Below are 24,013 nucleotides of genomic sequence, written 5' to 3' on the forward strand. Positions count from 1 at the left end.
ATAGCTTTTGGATCTCTCAGTCCTTTCTTTTTTTTTTTTTATGTATTGTGGTAAATACATCCATAAAAAGTCATTTGCCATTTCCGCCTTCTTCATATGTACAATTCACTGAGATTAGTTATGTTGATCATGCTTTTCAGCCATCACCATCATCCATTTCCAAATTTTCCATCACCTGTAATGGAAGCTCAGTGTCCCCTAAGCAGTGAGTTCCCCTTATCCCCCTCCCCCCCCACCACCCCTGATAACCGCTAATAAACTTTAATCTCTATAGATTTGCCTATTCTAGGTATTTCATATAAGTGGAATCACGCAATTATTTGTCCCTTTGCGACTGACTGGGTTTTGCGACTGACTTATTTCACTCAGCATGGTGCTTTCAGGGTTCATCCATGTGGTAGCATGCATCAGAACTTCGTTTCTCTTTATGGCTGAGTAATATTCCGTTGTGTGTATGTACCACATTTTGTGTGTCCATTCCTCTGTTAATGGGCACTTTTGTTGTCTCTACCTTTTGGCTATTGTGAATAGTGCTGCAGTGAACATTGGCGTGTACTCTCAGGTCCTTTAACCAGGGATGATTAAAAGAGTGAATGGTGATAAGAGAATAAAAGGATGAATGTTGGCGAGTGAGTGAACAGAAGTTCAGTGAGGCTCTATTCTAATCCACATGCAGCGTGTGACCGTTTCACAGTACCCCTCACTGACCCACACAGCACCTTCATGAGGGGCATCGTGAAGCCCACTTCACAGATGAGAGAAGTAGGGTGGTGGAGAGAAGCGGAGTAATGATCCCACGTTCCCGAGCTCGGGGTCAGAGCCAGCATTCAAACCTGGACCTTCAGCGTTGATCATGCCACCTAGTTCCCTCAACTCTCTTCCATCCTAAGTCTCATCCTGAGTTTTCTTCTTGCTATTATCCATAAAGAGCATTCTAAATCTTCTTGGGTCCTTCCCTGGAGTCTGACTTGGAGATCTGGTCCTGCCCCAGCTGGCTCATCAGGGTCCACCTAGGGCCACTTCTACAGAGACCTCCAAAATCTGTAGGAACAGCGCCGTTCTACTCTGCTTTGGCACGTTTGAAAGAAATCAAAGGTAGGACAGTTCCTGAACTACACAGAGGTTTCCCTTCATCTCAAGAACGTAATTAAGAAAAAGGGCCCAAGGAGTGAGTACCAAATTCCAAGCCAAGAATATTCAGACGCTCCCAAAGGAAGTGGGTATTAGCAGCCTCTGTTATGTGCCACGTGGGCCAGGGCTGCTCTTAGCTTCTCAGCAAGAGGGATCGGATGTGGTGTCAGGAAACAGGAGAAAGGGGCAGGCAAGCAGGAAGGCCCTGGCCTTCTTTCCTGCAGATATTTGAAGGTGAAGCAGGTTCCGGGCTGGCATTTCTCAGGGATTCACAGATGCGGCCTGCCCTTGATGGCCTTGCCACCATATTCATTAATTCTCTGAAAAGTGATCTGTGGTCCGACACCAGGGTTACTCACCCTCGACACTAGTGATATTTTGGTCTGGATAATTCTTTGCTGTAGGGGACTACTCTGTGCATTAAAAAGTCCCTGGGTGGTTCAAACAGTTAAGCGTTTGGCTACTGACCGAAGGGTCAGTGGTTAGAGTCTACCCAGAGGTCCTCAGAAGAAAGGCCTGGTGATTTACTTCAGAAGAATCAGCCCCCTCGGGGGCAGAATCATCCCTGGTTGAGAACCACTTGCTAGACCTGTAGTAGAAACAGGAAGGGAAGACGAGATTTGCTGCAAGGGTTTGGGGCCTGGGTTGAAAATGGTGACAGGACCCCCAAAGTTCCCACCACCCCACCTTCCCACAGCCAGCAGAGATGGAACCAGGAAGCAGTGTGTAAAGCGTGTGGGACTTTACCACCCAAGGGTCCTTTAAGGAGTAAGTACCCAACATTCTGAATTACCCTTGCTCTGTGCCACCCTTGCTCCCACCTGTCCTTGGTACCCTGTGCTGTGTCCCTAGAGACCTCTGATAGCATAGGCTGTTGGTTAAGAGCATGCACTATGGAGCCAAGGATTCATAAGTTCAAATCCTAGTTCTACCACCTAGTAGCAAGTTGCTTATTCTTTTCAGGCCTCAGTTTTCTCATTTGTAAAACTGTGACAGTAATAGTATCTCCCTTGTAGGGTTGTTGTGAGGATTGAATATCTGTAAACATTCAGAAGAGTAAACCCATTGCCGTCAAGTTGATTTCGACTCCTAGTGACCCTACTGGTCAGAGTAGAACTGCCCCACAGGGCTTCCAAGGAGCGACTGATGGATTCTAACTGCCGACCTTTTGGTTAGCAGCTGAGCTCTTAACCACTACGCCACTAGGGCTCCTTTAGAAGAGTACCTGGCACATAATAAGCACTTTGTATAAGTGTTTTGTAAATAAAGCATAAATATTCTGCATGAAAAATCCCTGTTAAATACAGGCATTCAACAAATGTTTACTGGGTGCTGAACAAGGCCCCACCCCTACCCTTGAGGAACTCAGAGTTTGGCCATGGGCCAGCAGTAAGTTAGGAGTGATTCTGAGCTGTCATTCCGTGGCCTGCAAGGGGATCACAGTATTCACTGACTCTCTCAGCCCTAAGGGGCAGCGTGGGGCAGAGCTTGCTGCCCTGGCCTTGCTCTTCTGTATGGTCTCAAAGTCAAGCCCTCAATGTGTCAATGAACACGGCATCTGGCCTTAGCGCCCCCATACAGCGTTTCTTATTCATCACAAGTTGGATGTTACTTTATCCACATCACACAACCAGCTCAGCTTCAACATTCTGTTTGACAGCATCCCAACTCTGTGTATCCATTAGCTGTAGCCAAAGCAAACTGAACCCGTTATTCAAAATATGGTGTCATCTTTATGAGAAATTTGAGGTATAGCCGCCTTTGGGCACACTAGTTGTAAACACTAAATTTCCTTCCTTCCTTCCTTCCTCCCTCCCTCCCTCCCTCCCTCCCTCCCTCCCTCCCCCCTCCCCCTCCCCCTCCCCCTCCCCCCTCCCCCTCCCCCCTCCCTCCCTCCCTCCAAATGTTCATTAAGCACCCATTATGAACCAGATGTTATTCTAGGTGCTGAGTATACAGCAGTGAACATGATAGGCCAGGTCTCTGCCCCCAAAGAGCTTACATTCTAGACATGGTGGAGGAAACAGAGTATAAACAGTAAACAAACAAACAAAGATAATTTGCCAATGTGATTGGTGCTGAAAGAAAAGACACACAAAGTGATAGGAGCGAGAATAACGGGGATGGAGGGGGAAGGCTATTACAGATGGCGTAGAACCTTCTCTGTGGAGATTGTTTTGATTTTATTCTTAAAGGCTGAGAAGGAACCATCTGTGTGAAGGGCATTCCAAGCTAAGGAAACAGCCAGTTCAAAGGCTGTGAGGTAGGAAAGAACTTTGGTGGCTTCTAGGAAAAGCGGTAGTACTGTGATTGAGGAGGAAAATGATAGGAGATGAGACTGGGAAGGGTTAAAATGGGGCCAGATCAGATAGGGGCTTGTAGGTCTTGGCTTTTATTTCAAAGTACAATGAGAGGCCATTGGAGAGTTTTATGCAGATAAGTAAGACAATCCGATTTGTGTTTTAAAAGAAGGAAGGAGTGGTCAACTTTGTGGAAAGCTGCTGAGATGAGTAAGATGAGGGCCAAGAGAATCTATCAGTGGATCTGGCCACATGTAGGTCAGCATGACCTTAACAAGAGAAGTTTCAGTGGAAAAGTGGAGAGCAACTGCTGTCCCTGTCTATTTTAGAACATACAGTCTCACCAAGGAATAGGCATTCACGTTGTTGTTGGTTGCCTCTGAGTCAGCCTGGACTCATAGCAACCTTGCATAAAACAGAATGAAACACTGCCCAGTCCTGCACCATCCCCACAATCGTTGCTATGTCTGAGCCCATTGTTGCAGCCACTTAGTCCAACTTCTTGAGGGTCTTCCTCTTTTTCACTGACCCTCTATTTTACCAATCATGTTTTTCTCCAGGGACTGGTCCTTCTTGATAGCATGTCCAAAGTATGTGAGATGAAGTCTCGCCATTCTCCCTTCTAAGGAGCATTCTGGAGGTACTTCTTCCAAGACAGACTTTTTCCTTCTTCTGGCACTCCATGATATATTCAGTATTCTTCACCAACACTATAATTTGAATGCATCAATTCTTCTTGTCTGCCTTATTCATTGTCCAGCTTCCGCATGCATATGAGGCTATTGAAAACGCCATGATCTGGGTCAGGCACACCTCAGTCATCTAAGTAGTCTTTGCTTTTTAGCACTTTAAAGAAGTCCTTTGCAGCAGATTTGCCCAATGTAATAGGTTGTTTGAGTTCTTGAGTGCTGCTTACATGCGCTGATTGTTGATCAAGTAAAATGAAATCCTTGGCAACTTCAGTTTCTTCTCCATTTATCATGTTGTTGTTTATTGGTCCAACTGTAAGCATTTTCTTTTTATGTTCAGGTGTAATTCATACTGAAGACCATGGTTTTTGAACTTTATCAAGTGGCATTCACATTAAAAAAAATTCACATTAAAGGGATCAGTAATTCAGTAACATTTCTTAATACTGATCTGGTCAGTTTTGGAAACTACTTGGTTTTGTTATCTCTCCGGTGAAAGACTTGCTGTAATGGTCACGATGATGGAGGTGGTGGTGGTGATGATGTCCTTGGTACCCGAAACGTTACTACGTGACTGCCATCAACCCCTTTGGTGATTTGCCCATTGTGGGACAGTACCAGCTCAGTCACACACAGCCTCTGAGCCTCTGTGTGATCCATGACCCACCTTTATTGTGAATGGATGGCTGAGGCTGGGGGCTGCCTGTGACAGTGCCCTTATAAATGGGCCAGGCAGGGGTCAGAGGAGTAACCGTGACCTCCTCAGTGCCATGTTTGGATGGTGTCCTCTATGTGACCTTTCACTTCCAAAAGTCAACTCGGCCCTTTAACCTTGCCTGAAATTTTAGGGCCAAGAATGGTAGGAAATCCCTTAAAGGGGCATTTAACAAAGCATATATTAACTTACACTTGGTGAAAAGTGACTGTAGAAAAAAGTATGTTCAGCACAAGCTTAAATATTACCGTGCTTTTTATGCGGTCTCCCGCAGTATTTTGGAACCCAGACGTTTTTCCTGACTGATCATTCCCTTTGATTTTCCCCCCACTGCTTTGATTTTGTAACACAAGAATAATATTTTTTCTGGACTAAACTTCTTATAAGTGGTCTTATCCAGGGAATGTTTTTAAATTTAAAGATTGTTCTGTTTTCTCTTCAGCACCAAGAAGTGCCTACACATACAGACACATTTAATAGCTTCAGTTAGAATAGTTTGACTTGTTTAAAGCATGTTTGTCATATGTTTCTTCTTCATTCCAGCCCCTAATTCAAAGCCCCCATCATTTGAATGCTGTTGCACACACAGTGGAAAAGGTCCTTCATCTTTGGCAAGGTAGAGATTCCATCCGGAGGGGCAGGCCCTGGTTCTTGACAAATGAAGTCACCCTTCAGGGTGGACTCAAAGGCAAATTTATTCCATTTTCAGGAAGGGAAGGGTTTTAATTCCCCCAAGTTTTAAACACCCTGAGGGTATTAAAGGGTTTTAAATACCCTTTAAGTACCAAGGGTATTTAACTCCCCCAACTTAAGTACCCATCTTCAGTGTATTGGCTAAGGCTTCAGAATGCCTATACCTTTGTTCTTACCAGGTGGCAATATTGGATCACATCATCAACCACAGGGGGGCACATTTTGCAGTTAACTCCTGGTGGCGGGGGAGGGAGTGGAGGGAGGTGGTAGAGCACTGCTCTGCTCAAAATCAGAATTAGGCCCTGCCTTACTGTGATTTCTTTATGACCTAGGCGAGTGGCTGACAGGACCTTCCTGTAGCCTTTCCCCTGTCTAGCACAGTCTCTTCAGTGCTTAGGCTGCTGGACTCTGGAGTCTCGGCTGCAGTGGTGTCACTAAGGGGGTGCAGGGGATATGGACTGCACCAGGTGACACTCTCAGAGGGGGTGACACCAAAATGACTGTCTATAAAATTTTTGTGCAGTGTTTCAGCAGAAATGTAATATGTTCTATAATAAATTAGTTACAATGACAACAAAAAAACGTTTTCTTGAGCCCAGCTTACATGTAGCAACATACCTACATAGGCTAAAACTCTATGCTGATTTACTTTTTGAACCTTGTGATGTACTCTGGTCAAAGCTGTCATTATTACCCAATTACCGTGATACTTCAAATCACTTGGTTTCATCTGCACGTGCTACGAGCATGCTTTGATGTTTTCGTTGCTGCTGGTGTTCTTATAGTTGCTGATGCTGTCAAATTTTCTGGTGTTTTAGCTACAATATTGTGGTAATTAGCACAGGGGGCGGGGTGAGTGACCACACTGGGTGACACCAACCCTAGTGACGCCACTGCTCGACTGAGTTCATATTTGAAAATATGGGCAGATCTCAAACTCTAATGAGAGGTGCCTGAGGTTGCCCTTCTTCCACCTCCCCACAGAAGTGGAATTGCAAGAACACAGCCTCCCTGGAGTATCCCTTCTTCCACGTCTATAGTTCAGGAATTTCTCTTTGATCGGAATCAGGCACTTGGGAGAAAAGCCAGCCAGGACCTGAATTTCCTTGGGGTGATTCCAAGAAGTAGATTTTCTGGGTCAGTGGGTATGAATGCTTTTAAATTGCCCTCCAGAAATTTGTAAACGAATTTTACTTCCGTATCAGCAGACATTTGCTATGGTGCTGTGTTCATTCATTCATTCACTCACTGATTGATTCAGCACCAAGGCTGTCTACCAGCCCTGTGAACTCACAGACAAATTATAATCACGTTGTACCTTGGATGGGGCTTAGTGAGCTTTCTCTTTGTCTCTGCAAAGAGAATGGAGACTGTGTATCTGACCTCCTCCAGACCGGCCAGGATAAGCTGTTCATCCATCCAGCATTCCAAACTTGGGGAGAGGGGTCCTGTAGTGCTGCCATAACAGAAATACCACAAGTGGATGGCTTTAACAAAGAGAAATTTATTCTCTCACAGTCTAGGAGGCTAGAAGTCCGAATTCAGGGTGCCAGCTCCAGGGGAAGGCTTTCTCTCTCTGTCGGCTCTGGGCGAAGGTCCTTGTCGTCAATCTTCCCCTGGTCTAGGAGCTTCTCAGCACCCCAGGTCCAAAGAACACATGTGCTCCTGGCTCTTCTGCTTGGTGGTAATGAGGTCCCCCTCCTCCCCGCTGAATTCTCTCTTTTATATCTCAAAAGAGATTGACTCCAGATAAAACCTAATCCTGTAGACTGAGTCCTGCCTCATTAACATAACTATCTCTAATCCTACCTCATTAATGCCATAGAGGTAGGATTTACAACACATAGGAAAATCTCATCAGATCACAGAATGGTGGACAACCACACAATACTGGGAATCATGGCCTAGCCAAGTTGATACACGATACACATTTTGGGGGGACACAATTCAATCCATGACAGGTCCTCACCCCTGGCTGCAGATTGGGAATCACCTTGAGTGCTTTAACAAATCCTGATGCCTGGGCCCTACCATGGAAGATTTAGATTTCATTGGTCTGAGGTATAGCCTGCACATCCAGATCTTTCAAAGCTCCCAGCTGAGTCTCCTGTGCAACCAGAGTTGATTATCCCTCCATATCCTTTATCCTGAGGAGTCTGGTCTAATGAAAACCCTTCATCAAGTTCCCACCGCCTTTGCTCTTGACCTAACACTTATCACTTTGGACTCGATGGCAGTTACCATTCCCCTGGATGTCTTGCCCACCATGGGCCATGGGAAGCCAGCACCATGCCAGGCACATGTTTGAGAAGACCACTTGTTCCCACAGAAAAACTGCTTATCACCTGATTTATTCAGTGTTCCACAGTGAGCCGTCTCTGTGGCTCCCTATCTTTTGTTATAATAACAATCCAGTTGCTGTCAGGTCCACTCCAACTCATAGCGACCCTGTGTATATCCGAGTAGAAGAACTGTGCTCCATAGGGTTTCCAGTGGCTGATTTTTTTGGAAGTAGATCAACAGGCCTTTTTTCTGGGCACCTCTGGATGGACTCGAACCTCCAACCTTTCACTTAGCAACTGACTGCATTAACTATTTGCACCACTCAGGGACTCCATAATAAAAATAACCCTCCCCCATAAAAAACCCAAACCCATCGTCATCGAGTCGATTCTGACTCAAAGAGACCCTATAGGACAGAGTAGAACTGCCCCATAGGGTTTCCAAGGAGCAACTGGTGGATTCAAACTGCCGACCTTTTGGTTAGCAGCCCAGTTCTTAACCACTGTGTCACAGGGCTCCATAATAACAATAGCTAACCCCTACTGAGTGTTTACCACATTCCAGGAGCTATTCTAATCATTTTTCAGGTATTAACTCACTTACTCCCCTTAACAGCCCCATGGTGTATATACTGTTATCATCCTCATGCTATAGAAGAGGAAACTGAGGCATAGAGATGTTAAGGAACTTGCTCATGGTCACACAGCCAGTCAGTAGCTGAGCTGGGGTAGCTCCATCCTATTTCATTTAGTAGGGCCTTTTCTCTACAAGTTGGGATTTGGATTTGTTACGCTTTTGCACTGTCTTTTCTTTCTCACACTAGACTACAGGGAGTGACTGAGTGTAGACCTGTGATTTTCACTTTCATGATGGCGAACAGTGGCTTAGGACAGAGAGAGTAGGAAGGGATGCAGTCAACAGCTTATGAGCCAACAGTTTGATTCACTTGAGTTGCAGTCATTGGATGGAATTGCCTTGTGTCATGGATTGAATTATGTTGCCTCAAAAATGTGTGTATCAATTTGGCTGGGCCATGCTTCCTGGTATTATATGATTTTCCTATATGTTTGTAAATTCTGCCTCTGTGATGTTAATGAGGAAGGATGGGTGGTAGTTGTGTTAGTGAGGCAGGACTCCATCTACAAGATTGGATTGTGTCTTGAGGCAATCTCTTGAGATATAAAAGAAAGAAGCAAGCAGAGGGACAGGGGAACCTCATACCACCAAGAAAGCAGTGCCGGGAGCAGAGTGTGACCTTTGGACCTGGGGTCCCTGCGTGGAGAAGCTCCTAGTCCAGGGGAAGATTGATGAGAAGGCCGACAGGGAGAGAAAGCCTTCCCCTGGAGCTGACGCACTGAATTTGGAATTTTAGCCTACTTTACTGTGAAGAAATAAATTTCTCTTTGTTAAAGCCATCCACTTGTGGTATTTCTGTTATAACAGCACTAAATGACCAAGACACTTTGGTCATGTGAAGACACAGCTGAAGGAACTAAACTCGGACAGCTCTTACCTGTGCCAAGGGATTTCAGGCTCTTCTGCCACTAACATTGGCACATCTGCATACTTTACTCCCAAGAAAAGGGAGAGGTAGAGAAAAGCCTAGGCAGACCTGTGATTCAGAAACAGCCTGAATTCATCTGTCTTTGAAAATACATAGAACTTTGCATCTGCTTATTTTCCTGGGAGAAATCAGAGGCCCTTGGAAGTCAAGTTATTTTGATCTCTTGAGTCATAATTTCTGCAATTGTATCAGAGCCAATGTGGGGACCCAAGATGGGAAGAGCACGTGGGTCTGTTGCCATAGACAAGTCAGGGAATGGAGGGGCTGAAATCTCCTCCTGGAAGAAAGGGATTAGCAGGCCAAAGACAGAAAGAGATTTGAAAAATACATTTACTCTGAAGGTTGAAGAGGGAGCGCAGGTCATACTTAAACATTTTTAGTCATGGGTCTCTCTCCTGTCTTTATTTTGCTCAGAGCTTTAAAAGAAAGGGGATAGGCAAGCCTTTAAAAATCTGACTTTAAAGACTTATTACCACATTATTAGGAATAAGAATTTTTGTTATTTACTGAACTGAAGGGAAGTCTTCAAAATACATGAAAAATCTACTACTTGTATATTTCTCAATTATTTGTAGGTTATTAAGAAAAAGCCTTGCTTCTACTTATGTGATCATAGCACCCAAGTCAAATTTCAGAGAATGTCATTAACATACCCTTGATTTTTGTTTGAAAGTATGTAACACTTATAATAAGAAAATGATTTGGAAATATACACATGGATTTTGACATAGTCCTAAGGTATTATCCTTGAAGAATGTCAGAATCCTAATTAGTCTTCAAATAATCTTGCTCATGGTAAAGTAGTTCTGCTTGGAAGAACACAACTTAAATATACAATTTGTCACCTAGATCACTCGTTACCTGAAAACCATTTGGAGGCATTTTGTGGCATTCAAACCATTTGAGGGCTCAGAGAGGAAATGTGGTATTAGGGAAGGTACGCATAGCCTTGAACAGAAGAGGCCTTGAATTCTAACCATAACCCTACAGTGATAGTTAAAGTCATGTGTCAACTTGGCTGGGCCATGATTCTCAGTGGCTTGGCAGTTATGTAATGATGTAGTTTGGAAGTTAGGTAATGATGTAGTTTGGCAGTTATGTAATGATATAGTCATCTTCTGTGATGTGATCTGATGTGACCAGCCAATCAGTTGTAAGGGGAGTTTCCTTGGGCGTGTGGCCTGCATCCAATATATATATGGAAGTTCTGGCAACGCTCACTCACTTGCTCTGGATCCTGTATGCAGCTCATCATCACCTGACCTCTGGTTCTTGGGAGTTGAGCCAGCAGCCTGCTGTATTGCCTGCCGATCTTGGAATTTGTTGGCCTCTGCAGCCTGTGAGCCAGGAATCTGCTGTCTTACCTGCTGATCTTGGATCCGTCAGCCTCCACAGCCTGTGAGCCTGTAGCCTGCCATCTGACCTGCCTGTCTTGGGTTCATCAGCCCCTGCCGCTATATGAGTCAGGAGAAGCCTCTATCCTGATGCCTGACTTGCGGACTTCGGACTTGCCAGCCTCTACAACCATGTGAGCCATTTCCTTGAGATAAATCTCTCTCTCTCTCTCTCTCTCTCTCTCTAGTCTTCACTGATTTTGTTTCTCTGGAGAACTGAGCCTAAGACATTTGGTATTGAGAGTGGCTCTACAGAAACAAAATTGTAAGGGTAAGTTTTCTAAATTGGTTCTTAAGTCTGACTAGTCTTAAAGGTGCTGATGACTCTGCCTCCAGCAGTAAAGCAGGTGCTGCAAATCCATGGCATGAGATGGCAATATTAATATGCAAAATATCACCACCAATAGATCAAGAAACAAAGATCTGGGTGATTGCATATTTGATACTTTTCTACAATTTTGTCAGAATGAGAAGTATAAGGAAGTTGGCTGGTTGGTCCTACTTTCTCTAGAAAAAGTGGTGAAAGAAAGAGATGAGCTCAGGTCATCAGAGTCACAGCTTATAAAAGACCTCAAAGTTGCCACTTGGGCCCAGAAAGGAAGCCTTATTTCTTGTCATAACAGAGCCAATATTGCTGAAAACTGAATCAGAGTCTTATCGTAAGAGTGGCTAAATTACAATCCCAACTAAATTTCCAGTCTTGAGTCTGAAGTTAAAGTGAGGGAATTGACTGGGAAGAAAGGGGATCCTGAAATTTGGAATGGGAACATATAGGCAGATAATCAGGAAGCTGGGGACATTGAGCCCCTAAATTCTGTTGAGTCACTCCTGCCAACAGAACAAGCCTTCTTCCATTTGAAGAGACTACTCCATCTTTGTCTGCTAAGCCACCCTCCCCAATAAAACCATTAGCCTCTCCAACTCCATCTGATGAGATTAACCAAGCAGTGTCTGAAGAGCCTGTGTCTAAGATATAGCCTGGGCAACATCTGAGTCATTGCCTGGGGCATCACCTGGGGTAGATGCCTTACAAGACATTCCTGAGTGTTCCCAGGACCCATCCCCACCACCCATTTTGATTTCTAGATCTATACCTAGACTTAAGTTCCAGCAAGCCCCAAAAGATGAAGTACACAGTGTGACCCAGGAGGAGATGCGCTACACTCCAAAAGAACTGCTTGACTTTTCTATTATGTACAAACAGAAACCTGGGGAATATGTGTGGAAATGGCTATTAGAGGGTGTGGGATAATGGTGCAAGGAACATAAAGTAGGATCAGTCTGAGTTGATTGATATGGGCCCACTAAGCACAGATTCTTCATTCACTGTTTCAACTGGAGAGGTTAGGAAAGGATCTAATAGTTTATTTGGTTGGTTCTCTGAAGCACGGATTACGTGGTGGGCTACACTAAATCAAATTGAAGTACCAGACCTTCCTCTGTATACTGTGGAAGAAGGTATCCAAAGGCTTAGAGAAATTGGCATTTTAGAGTGAATTTATCAGGTTATACCCACAAACCCACACATGGGGTGCCCAGAGGACACACCTTTTACCACAATGGTGAGGAACAAATTTGTAAAGTGACCCCCAGCATCCTTGAAGATTGCTGTGATTGCTATTTTATGTAAGTCAGATTTGACAGTGGGAACTTCCCTAACTGAATTAATACCCTTAACTACAATGGGGCTGATTGGACCCTGTGGTGGTAGGGGCCAAATGGTGGCACTCAATCGACAAAGACAAGGTGTGCATGGTTACCGTAATGGACAGCAGAGTCAAAGCAGTAATCAGAATAGCCTGACTCATATGGACTTATGGCATTGGCTTCTTAGTCATGGTAACCCTAAGAGTGAAATAGATGGGAAATTTACTAAATATTTACTTTATGTTTACAAGCAGAATAATTCTAGGTCAAGTGAATGGCAGTCTAACTTAAATTACCAGAACAGAGAGTCATGGCCCCTCAGTCAATTCCCAGACTTGAGCCAGTTTACAGACCCACAACCCCTCGAATGAAGGACTGGCCGGGTCTCTTTGAGGAAGGACCCCACTACACTGCCAAAAATTTATACTGTTAATCTTTCTCCCAACCTTCTCCAAAGGCATCTACAGCCTTTTACAAGAGTGACTGTTCATTGGGGAAAAGGAAATAATCAGGTTTTCAGGGATTACCGGATACTGGTTCTGAACTGACTCTAATTCCAGGAGACCCAAAACGTCACTGTGGCTGACCTATCAGAGTGGGGGCATATGGAGGTCAGGTTGTTAATGAGCTCTTAGCTCAGGTTCATCTCACAGTATATCTTCTGGGTTCTGGAACCCCTGCTGTAGTAATTTCTCCAGTTCCAGAATGCATAATTGGAATAGATATACTCAGCAACTGGTAGAACCCCCACATTGAATCCCTGACAGGTGAAAAAAAAAAATGAATCCCTGACAGGTGACATAAGGGCTATTATGGTAGGAAAATCCAAGTGGAAGCCATTAGAGCTGCCCGTGCCTAGGAAAATAGTAAACCAAAAGCAATACCACATTCCTGGAGAGATTGCAGAGATTACTGCCACCATCAAGGACCTGAAGGATGCAGAGGTGGTGATTCCCACTACATCCCCATTCAACTCACCTATTTGGCTTGTGCAAAAAACACATGGATCTCAGAGAATGACAGTAGATTATCAAAAACTTAAGCAGGTGGTGACTCTAGTTGCAGCTGCTGTTCCAGATGTGGTTTCATTGCTTGAGCAAATTAATCTCCTGGTACCTGATATGTAGCTATTGATCTGGCTAATGCCTTTTTCTCCATATACCTGTTTCAGAGGACTATCAGAAGCAGTTTGGCTTCAGCTGGTGAGGCCAGCAATACACCTTTACTGTCCTACCTCAGAGATATATCAGTTCTCCAGCCCTGTGTCATAATTTAGTCCACAGAGACCTTGATCGCCTTTCCCTTCCACAAGATGCCACACTGGTCCACTACACTGATGACATTATGGTGACTGGACCTAGTAAGGAAGATGTGTCAATGACTCTGGACTTATTGGTTAAACATTTGCGTGCTACAGGATGGGAAATTAATCCCACAAAAATGCAGGCACCTTCCACCTCAGTGAAATTTCTAGGAGTCCAGTGGTGGCGGGGGGACATTCCAAGATATTCCTTCTAAAGTGAAGGATTAATTGTTACATCTGTCCCCCCCCCACACAACTAAAAGAGGAGACATAGCGCCTGGTGGGCCTCCTCAGATTTTGGAGGCAACATATTCCTCATTTGGGTGTGCTACTCCAGCCTGTTTATCAAGTGACTCAAAAAAGCTTTTGGCTTGTTACTGGGCCTTAGTAGAGACTGAATGCTTAACCATGGGCCACCAAGTCACCCTGCAGCCTGAGCTTCCATCATGAATTGGGCACTGTCTGACCCACAGAGTCAGACTTGCACGACAGCACTCCATCATTAAATTGAAGTGATGTATATGAGATTGGGCCCTAGTAGGACCTGAAGACACAAGTAATTTGCATGAGGAAGTGGCTCAAATACCCATGGTCTCCACTCCTGTCACATTATCTGCCCTCTGCCCATCTGAATCTATGGCCTCTCAGGGAGTTCCTTATGATCAGTGGACTGAAGAAGAGAAAACTCATGCCTGGTTTACGGATGGTTCTGCATGATATGCAGGCACCACTGGAAAGTGCTGCAGCCCCTTTCTGGGACCTCTCTGAAAGACAGTGGTGAGGGGGAATCCTCCCAACGGGCAGAACTTTGATCAGTGCACCTGGTTGTTCACTTTGCTTGGAAGGAGAAATGGCCAGATGTGCAATTGTATACTGATTCTTGGGCTGTGGCCCATGGTTTGACGGAATGGTCAGTGACCCGGAAGGAACATGATTGAAAAATTGGTGACAGACAGGTATGGGGAAGTGGTATGTGGAAGACCTCTCTGAATGGGCCAAAGAAGTGAAGGTATTTGTGTCTCATGTGAATGCTTACCCAAGGGTGGCTTTAGCAGAGGAGGATTTTAACAATCAAGTGGCTAGGATGACACGTTCTGTGGAAACCAGTCATCCCCTTTCCCCAGCTACTCCCGTCATTGCTCAGTGGGCTCATGAACAAAGTGGCCGTGGTGGCAGGGATGGAGGTTATGCATGTGCTCAGCAACATGGACTTCCACTTACCAAGGCCAACTCGGCTACAGCCACTGCTGAGTGCCCAGTCTGCCAGGAGCAGAGACCAACACCGAGTCCCTGATATGGCACCATACCTCGAGATGATCAGCCAGCAACCTTGTGGCAGGTTGATTCAGTTGAACTGCTTCCATCATGGAAAGAGCAGTGTTTCATTCTTACCTGGATAGATACTTTGCTTCTGCCAAAACTACCATCTGTGGACTCACAGAATGCCTTATCCACCATCATGGTATCCTACACATCATTGCCTTGGATCAAGGGGCTCACTTCAGAGCAAATGAAGTGCAGCAATGGACCCACGCTCATGGAATTCACTGGTCTTACCATGTTACCCATTATCCTGAAGCAGCTGGCTTGACAGAACGATGGAATGGCCTACTAAAGACACAGTTACAGTGCCAGCTAGGTGGCAGTACTTTACGGGTTTGGGACAGTGTTCTCCAGGAGGCAGTGTATGATCTAAACCAGCGTCCAATATATGGTGCTGTTTCTCCCATAACCAGGAGTCACGGTTCTGGGAATCAAGGGGTGGAAATGGGAATGGTGCCGCTCACTATTTCCACTAGTGGCCCACTCACAAAATTTTTGCTTTCTGTTCCTGCGACCCTATGCTCTGCGGGTCGAGGTCTTAGTTCTAAAGGAAGGAATACTCCCACCTGGTGACACAACATGGATTCCATTGAAGTGGAAGTTAAGAATGCCACTTTGGGCTCCTCATGCCTCCGGATCAACAAACAAAGAAGGGAGTTACCATATTGGCTGATGTGATTGATCCCGACTACCAAAGGGGAAACAGACTGGTGTTGCATAATAGAGGTAAAGAAGATTATGTCTGGAATACAGGAGATACCTTAGGGTATCTCTTAGTACTACCATGCCCTGTGATTAAAGTCAGTGGAAAACTACAGCAACCCAATTCCGATATGACTACTAATGGCCCATACCCTTCAGAAATGAAGGCTTGAGTCACCGCACCAGGCAAAGAACCATGACCAGCTGAGGTGCTTGCTGAGGGTAAAGGGAATGTGGAACGGGTGGTGAAATAAGGTGATTCTAAACACCAGTTGGAAACTCTGGTGACGTAGTGGTTAAGAGCTACAGCTGCTAACCAAAAGCTCATCAGGCAGTTCAAATCCACCAGGTGCTCCTTGGAAACTCTATGGGACAGTTATATTCTGTATTATAGGGTCACTATTTTTTTTTTATGAGTCAGATCCACCAGGCGCTCCTTGGAAACTCTATGGGGCAGTTCTACTCTGTCCTGTAGGGTCGCTATGAGTCGGAATCGACTCAGCGGCACTGGGCTGGGTATGAGTCAGAATCAACTAGATGGCAACTTTTTTTTTAAATACCAGTTATGACCACGTGACCACTTGCAGAAATCAGAACTATAATTGTTATGAGTATTTTTTTCCTTGCATGTGTACATCATGTATTTTTGTTTTCTTCACTTATAAAATATAAGATGTAAACAGGGCTAGTGTGTTTTCATTGTATGCATGTATAGCTTTATAATTTTTATAATTATTTAGAGATTGTGTATGGTTTAAGTAGATGTGTACAGGTGCCAAGTTGACTAGGGGTGGACTGTGATGGTTAAGATTGTGTGTCAACTTGGTAGGGCTGTGATTATCAGAGATTTGGCAGTTATATAATGATGTAGTCATCTTCCATGATGTGATCTGATGAGATCAGCCAATCGGTTGTAAGGGAAGTTTCCTTGGGGGTGTGGCCTGCATCCAGTATATATATGGACATTCTGGCAAAGCTCGCTAGCTTGCTCTGATCCTGCATTTGTCTCATCATCGTATGACCTCTGGTTCTTGGCATTTGAGCCAGCGGCCTGCCGTATTGCCTGCTGATCTCGGAATTCATCAGTCTCTGCAGCCTGTGAGCCAGCAGCCTGCTGTCTTACCTGCCAGTCTTGGATTTGTCAGGCTCCATAGCCTGTGAGCCACTGGCCTGCCATCTGACCTGTCTATCTTGGGTTTGTCAACCCCTGCAGCTACATGAGCCAGGAGAAGTTTCCAGCCTGACACCTACATATGTGTATATATACATATATATATATATGTATATATACACATATATATATACATATATTGGTTTGTTTCTCTAGATAACCCAGCCTAAGACACCTACCCCTAACTAGATGTGTGGCCTGGGACAAGCCACCTTTTCTAAGTCTTTGTTTCCTCATCTGTCAAGTGGGTTGTACATAGATAGTCTTTGTAAAATGAAAATTAGAAGGGCATACATGACCTAGCCCTTGCCATTTTTTCCTACTACTCTGAAACTTGCTCAGTTCCCTCCTGCACATGCACACGCGCATGCACGCGCACACACACACACACACACACACAGAGGTCTCATTGGAGCTCTGGAATGCCGTTATGCCACTATGTCTCCTTCTTTCAGAGAGGCTGTTCCTGATCCCCCTACCTGAAGTAGTCCCTTCCCCACCCCCTCCTCCATGTCACTCTATCCATTTACCTTGATTTACTTTCTTCTTAGGAGCCCTGGTGGTGCAATGGTTCAGCGCTCAGGTGCTAACTGAAAGGTTGGTGGTTCTAACCCATCCAGTGGCTCCATGGGAGAAAGACCTGTCCATCTGTTCCTGTAAATATTACAGCCTAGGAAACCCTATGGGACAGTTCTACTCTGTCATATAGGATCATTATGAGTAGGAAGTGACTCGACGGCACACAACAACACTTTCTTCTTAGCACTTAGCACCATCAGAATGTATGTTAGGACACTGTGGCCCTGGCGCAGGGATGGGCAAAGGAACTGATAGAATAGGGAACCCAGAGAGAGACCCATGGGTTGTTGAGGTGGATGATGAGTCCACAATGTTTTTTTTTTGACTGTTATTTTAAATTGTACATTATTAAAACTAAATAAACAAACAAAAGTAGGCCATGCGTGGAATAGTGTCATGAACCAAGGGTCGTGCTTATGCAAATTTTGTGCACATGAGCTCAGAATTACAAAATGAATGCTCATGGGGCTGGAGGGGATTCCCACTCTACCTGAGAAATTGGCATAGACAATCTGGAAAGACCTTTGGAGCCCAGACAAGATTCTATGTTGAGCATTTACTAGGCGCCAGGCAGCTTCTCCTTTGCCAGCAAAGTGGTTGTTATTTTCCCCGTTTCATGGACAAGAAAACTACAGCTCAGAGAGGCTGAGTACTTTCCCAAGGCAGCACAGTTTTCAACGGGTAATGCCAGAGTTTGTAAGCAGGCATGACTCACAAGCTCGCGCCTATGTCAGTAGATCATAAAGGCTTCCTTGGCTACCTGAGGGCTAAGCACGAAGAGTGGGTGAGACTGTGGCCAGCCTCTTACAAGGGAAATAGAAGATTCCTCTCACCATGCAAAACAGGAGACTTTTGCCTTTTAAGGAGCTTCCAACTTTCCATTCCATCTGGGCTTTTATGGGTGCCCCATCCCAGGGACCCACGGAGGAAGGCTCAGTAGCAGCACTTTGAAGCTTCTCCCTCAGGGCCTCCTCGGTTGAGCAGCAATTGTTGTCCAAAGACCAACATGTTTTGGCTCATGCTCGCCTTAATACTCCCTCTCCTTTCCCAAATAGAAAATATTGGCATTTCCTGGAAAGTGGTTTTGGCTCAGAGCCTGATATCTATCCCACACTCTTGGACCAGCTTCCTTTGGAGTCTCTGTTATTTTATTGCACTGGGCGTTTGTGTTTGGGGACTGACATTGATGCCTCCTTTGTTGGTACCTGAGGTAAGGGGGCCCCTGGCAGGTGCGCTGGGAGTTCCCTGTACCCCCTTGCCCCCAGCAGTCTCCACTCCATCTCTCCTCAAAGGTGGTCAAAACCTACAATGCTAGCGTGCAGAAACAGGTTCTTTTTCTTTTTTTTTTTTGCAGTAGTTTGATAGTATTTTAAGCGTCTCTTTTCTTAAATTGAGGGATATCCATTGCCATCGAGTCAATTCCAACTCATAGCGTCCCTATAGGACAGGGTAGAACTGCCCCATAGGGTTTCCAAAGCTGTAATCTTTACGGAAGCAGACTGCCACATCCTTCTCCCATAGAGCAGCTGGTGGGTTCTAACCTTTGTCCTTTCTGTTAGCAGCCAAATGCTTTAAGCATTGCATCACCATAAAATACAGGGCACTGATCCTTAAGTGTTCAGACGGATCGGTTTTTTGTTTGTTTTTTGTAATTTTATTTAATTTGTTGTTGTTGTTAAGAATATACACAACAGAACATACACCAATTCAACAGTTTCTTCATGTGCAGTTTTGTGACATTGGTTACATTCTTTGAGTCGTATAACCATCCTTACCCTTCTTTTCTGAGTTATTTCTCCCCTATTAACATAAGTTCACTGTCTCCTAAAGGTGCTATCTAATCTTTTGAGTTGCTGTTGTCAATTTGATCCCATATAGATTTTTAAAAGAGCACAATGCTCAAAGCAGACATTCTTTACTAGTTATGCTAAACTATTGTTTGGTTTTGAGAAGACTTCAGGGGATATTTTTAGTTTAAGGTTTAAAGACTATCTCAGGACAGTAGTTTCAGGGGTTAATCCAACCTTCATGGCTCCAGGAAGTCTGGAGTGCATGAGAACTTGAAATTCTGTTCTGCATTTTCCCCCCAGATGGATCAGTTTTGACAATCATATGCACCTGTGTGGTCAACACCTGAAATAGGCTAAAAAAAACACTCCCATCGCCCAGAAAGTTCCTCAGGCCCCTTTCCAACTGATTCCCCCTCCTCCTTTCACAGAGCAACTACTTTCTAATTTCTAGCATTATAAATTATGTTTGCCTGTTTTTGAACTTGGGGTAAATGAAATCTTATAGTATGTACACATTTGGGTCTGGCTTCTTTCACTCAGCATCATGCTTTTGAGATGCATCCATGTCATTGGGTATAGCAGTAGTTTGTTCCTTTTTATCGCTGAGTATCATTCCATTGTATGGGTTTTCCATGGTGTGTTTATCCATCCACCTGTTGACAGCCATTTGGGTTGTTTCCATTTTGAGGCTTGTATGACCAGAACTGCTGGGAACATCTGTGTACATGTCTTTTTGTGAACATATGTTTTCATTTCTCCTGGCGGCGGGGGTGGGGGGAGGCGGGGATACCTAGAAGTGGAATTTCTGGGCCATAGGCAGATAATTGTTTAACTTTATTAGAAACTGCCAGGCAGTTCTCCAAAGTGGTCATACCATTCTACCAGCGGTGTATAAGCTTTCCAGTTGCTCCACATCCTTGCGAACATTTGATGTTGTAGTATTTTTTATTTTAGTCATTCTAATGGATGTAGTTGGTAAAGTAGAAGGTCAGCAAAAAAGAAGACCCTCAACAGGATGGATTAACACAGTGGCTGCAACCATGGGTTCAAATGTAACAATGATTGTGAGGATGGTGCAGGACTGGGCAGTGTTTCGTTCTGTTTGAGTTGGCACTAAATAACAGCAACAATAAATGGGATTAGGGCATTGGTGATTTCAGTGGTAGAATTCTCCCTTCCATGCAGGAGACCCAGGGTTGATTCCTGGCCGATGCACCTCAAGCACAGGCACTACCTGTCTGTCAGTGGAGGTGTGCGTGTTGCTATGATACTGAACAGGTTTCAGAAGAGTTTCCAGCCTAAGACAGACTAGGAAGAAAGTCCTGGTGACCTTGTCCTGAAAATCAGCCAGTGAAAACCCCGTGGATCACACAGGTCCAGTCTGCAGCCGACCATGAGGACGGTGCGGGACTGGGCAGTATTTGGTTCTGTTGTGCTTTGGGTTACTGTGAGTTAGGGCCGACTCGATGGCCGCTAACAACAATGGATGTGATATGGTTGCCTAGTTAGATTTTTTTTTTAAAAAAAGGTCACTTTAAAGAATTTTCTAGCATGACAGTCAACGCCTGCTCAGACACTGAAAAGGTCTCGTAGGAGGGAAAATGAAGTGTTCAATTTTTATGTACACGTGATTGCCACTCATCATCTCTGTCCCAAGGGGCGTCTACAAGCTGCTGTAGGGCAAGCTCAAGGCCAAAGGCCCATAGAGGGAAAGCAAGGGAAGAGAAACGGAGCAGGCATGAAGGTTAGAGTGGAGAAAGGGAGGAAGTCCTGCATGGGGAGCTTAGAGTCACACAGTGACAGCCACAAGGGCAGCCATGGGCTGTCAGGCCCTGAACTTGAGGAGCGGAGGGATAGCAATTTCCCCACAGCCTGGCAACCTGGTTATAATGGAAGCAAGTCTCAAGGCAGATTGTGCCACCAATACGGACATTGATAAGCTGACACGTTAGTAGCCAGCAGGCACAAAGCAGTTCATAAGGCTGTTCTAGGGGGTCCTGGCCATCTGGCCTTTCAGCTGCTGTGACCACACACTGCATAAAAGCTTCACTCGAGGCAGATATGACATTTCCGAGGCAAGGTTTTTTACCTTCTAGTCAGCATAAAAAACAGAAATCCTCCAAAACCGGTGGCCAAGCATGGGACCAGTTAGGTGGCAAACGTCAGGAACCATTCATGAGGGTGCCAGATATGGGCTTCCCCCCATCCTTCCACCCTGTTCACGCTAGGGTGGGAACTGCCTCTAAAATATTTTAGCCAATTCACATATCTTGACTAACACTAACCTAACCCTTTTCTTGCAGTCATCATGCTAATTAAAGTCATCAAGTTCACAACAACAAAAAAAACATTTCTACCATTCCCTGTGCTCATTAGCCAAGCCTCAAGTATTGATGGGATGTGAGCTTCCTAATAGAACTTGAGCTGACCACCCCTGTGGTGTGCACTCATGATTAGAATCCTGGCTGACTTGGTTAGAGCTTCACATAAGTTCCCAACAGGAAACGCCCCACTGTCGGTGCTGATGTATTTTAACGTAAATTACAGACATCATAGCCCCTAGTCCAATGTCAGGAAACTCCGGCCTAGGGGAATTTTTTTATTTTTATTATGCTTTAAGTGAAAGTTTACAAATCAAGTCAGTCTCTCATATAAAAACTTACACACGCCTTGCTATGTACTCCTAGTCGCTCTCCCCCTAATGAGGCAGCACATTCCCTCTCTCCACCCTGTATTCCCTGTGTCCATTCACCCAGCTTTTGTCCCCCCTCTGCCTTCTCATCTCATCTCCAGACAGGACCTGCCCACATAGTCTCATGTGTCTACTTGAGCCAAAAAGCTCACTCCTCACCAGTATCATTTTTTGTCTTATAGTCCAGTCCAATCCTTGTCTGAAGAGTTGGCTTTGGGAACGGTTCCTGTCTTGGGCTAACAGAAGGTCTGGGGACCATGACCTCCAGGGTCATTCTAGTCTCAGTCAGACCATTAAGTCTGGTGTTTTGATGAGAATTTGGGGTCTGCATCCCACTGCTCTCCTGCACCCTCAGGGGTTCTCTGTTGTGTTCCCTGTCAGGCCAGTCATCGGTTGTAGCTGGGCACCATCTAGTTCTTCTGGTCTCAGGATGATGCAGTTTCTGGTTTATGTGGCCCTTTCTGTCTCTTGGGCTCATAATTACGTTGTGTCTTTGGCGTTTTTCATTCTCCTTTGCTCCGTGTGGGTGGAGACCAAGTGATGCATCTTAGATGGCTGCTTGGTAGTGTTGAAGACCCCAGACGCCACTCACCAAAGTGGGATGCATAATGTTTTCTTAGTAGATTTTATTATGCCAATTGACCTAGATGTCCTCTAGGGAGAATTTTATCAGCCTTGCGGGAGTGGATATGGGTTTAAGCCAGTGCTGCTATTTATTGCAGGGCTTGAGACAGGTCTCGGTTTTCTCATCTATAAAGTGGGCTTGATCCTTGCCTATGTTCTGAGGTGGATGTGGACGTTAGCCATTGTCATCACGTGAATTTTGACTCATAGTAGACCCTATAGGACAGAGTAGAACTGCCCTATACGGTTACCAAGTCGTCTTTACAGAAGCAGACTGCCATATTTTTCTTCCGCAGAGCAGCTGGTGGGTTCAAACCACCAACCTTTTGGTTAGCAGCTGAGCACTTTAACCACTCTGCCACCAGGGCTCCTTGGTTGTGAAGGTTGCTGAAGATATTTGGATGAGACCTTTGCACATGAAAGCCTCTACTGTGTAGAAAGTACAGTCACCCCAATACAGCATTGACCCAATGTGCGCCTTAGAAGGATTTTTTTTGGGGCGGGGAGAAACCCAGAAAGAGGACAATAATGTTAAATGCAAGGCAAGGACTTGGTAATGGTGGAACTTAAATTGTCATTGGATACTTTTGAATGGGCAATCTTTACCTAGAAAATCAAGTATGTAGGGCACCAAGGCAAAGCTGGCCCTAGACCCTTGAGCTATGGTTGGCAAGATGCCATGTTCTCAGGTATGCTGGCCACCAGGGCTCCTTAAGGTAATGCTAGCCGCCCCCCCCCCCAAAAAAAAAACCCATTGCTGTCGAGTCAACTCTGAGCTGCTGTTAAATCAAATTAAAAGAAATGTATGGCTCAAACACAACAAAAGTTTTTGTCTCACTCACGTAAAGTCCAAAATATATGTTCTTGATGGCAGGTGGTCCTCCTCCCAGCCATGATTCAGGCATGCAAGCCCCTCCCATCTTGTGGCTCCACTAGCTTCAGTGTGTGGCTTCCAAGAGGTCACTGTGCACCAAGCTGAAGGAAGGGAAAAGAGATTGGGGGATCACGTATGGAAAGTTTTTAGGAGCCAAGCCTGGAAGCTGTGCACATCAATTCCTCCCACATTCTGTTCACTAGAACTCAGTCACATGGCCACACCTACAGGATGCTGGAAAATGTAGTCCAAGAAGAAAAGGCAATGAGTTCAGTGAACAGGCAGCTAGTAGGCCACAGATGAAATATTCCTGGGAAGGATGGGAATGAACTACTGCCTGGGATGCAAGCTGGTCCAGAGATGTAGGAAGAAAGAGTTGGGCTCTAGAAAGAAGTGGGAACAACCTGTTTCAGACTGTTTCCTTCAGGGGCCAATAATGACTGACCTGCCATGGAAATGTTGGAGGGGAAGCGCAGAGCTAGGCCAAGAAAGCAAAGCTAGGCAGTCCTGCCCCAGATGCAGAAGCCAGCGAAGGGATC

General features: G+C 45.1%; 1 protein-coding gene across 3 annotated transcripts in view; it reads left to right on the forward strand.

Annotated features, from left to right (window-relative positions):
• RAI2 (retinoic acid induced 2) overlaps nucleotides 1–24,013 on the forward strand; it is a 79,489-nt gene that overhangs the window by 37,538 nt on the left and 17,938 nt on the right. Inside the window, exon 1 of one of the 3 annotated variants that reach the window (XM_049872099.1) lies at nucleotides 10,082–10,903. The exons of the other annotated variants lie outside the window; for them this stretch is intronic. The gene's annotated coding sequence lies outside the window, so the exon portion shown is untranslated. Of the gene's footprint in view, nucleotides 1–10,081; nucleotides 10,904–24,013 lie in introns of those variants that run through there. 3 annotated transcript variants of the gene reach the window in all.

This window comes from Elephas maximus, chromosome X, assembly GCF_024166365.1.
Source record: "Elephas maximus indicus isolate mEleMax1 chromosome X, mEleMax1 primary haplotype, whole genome shotgun sequence".
NCBI lineage: Eukaryota > Metazoa > Chordata > Mammalia > Proboscidea > Elephantidae > Elephas > Elephas maximus.